This window comes from Vulpes lagopus, chromosome 4 (assembly GCF_018345385.1).
Source record: "Vulpes lagopus strain Blue_001 chromosome 4, ASM1834538v1, whole genome shotgun sequence".
Taxonomy (NCBI): Eukaryota; Metazoa; Chordata; class Mammalia; order Carnivora; family Canidae; genus Vulpes; species Vulpes lagopus.
In genome coordinates this window covers 5415922-5416724 of record NC_054827.1, presented here as the reverse complement: position 1 = coordinate 5416724, position 803 = coordinate 5415922, and positions in this window count along the sequence as shown.

Genomic DNA, 803 nt, shown 5'->3' with positions numbered 1-803 from the left:
AAAGTGAATTTTTGATTGTTTTTTCCACCCTAAGGAATAAACCCCAAACCCTGGGCGGTTTTAAAAACCCTTTTGTTCATTACTGAACAGGCCCCCCTTTCCCACTTTCAAACCCCTTTTCCCACCTATTGTAAATTTTCATTTAAAAAGGGGGCTCCCCCGAGTCCCTCCGGAACCCTAAACCGGGTTTCCACGGTTTTTGGGGTGCCTTTCCAAACCTTACTTGGCACTCCCCCCCCAAACGGCCTCCCCTTTTTCCTGGTCTTTGTTCCTACCACCTTTCTTGTCCCACCGGCCTCCGGCTATTTTTTTCCCCAACCGGGTCCCCCCCCGCCCGGGTTTCCCCCTTCCTTTGGGGGGTTTGGCCCCTCCGGGGCCCCTGGCCGGGTTTGTCCCCCACCTCTGGACCGGTTTTTTCCCCCCCCTTTGGGCCCCCTGGGGGCCCCGGGCCCACCTTCTGTGAGGGTTTCCACTCCCACGGACCGGGCCGTTCCCTTCCCCCCCCCCCTTTTTTAAACCGGTCCCCTCCTTTTGGCCCTTTATTTTTTCCCCTGCCCAGGGGTTTCCCCGGTTCGGTCACCCCCCAGTTATTTTTCCCCCACCGCCCCCCTCCCCCCCTTTTATTTTCTCCCCCCCAATTTGGGTTTGGCCCACCTGGCCCCCCCTGACGGGCCCCCCGGCCCCCCCCCGGCCCACGGCCCTTTGTTTTTCCCCAGGGGCCCACTTTTTGCCCTTCCTCCCCCCCTGGGCTTTAAACCCCCTTTCCCTTTTCCCCCCCCTCCCTACCGGTGACTCTTTCCCCC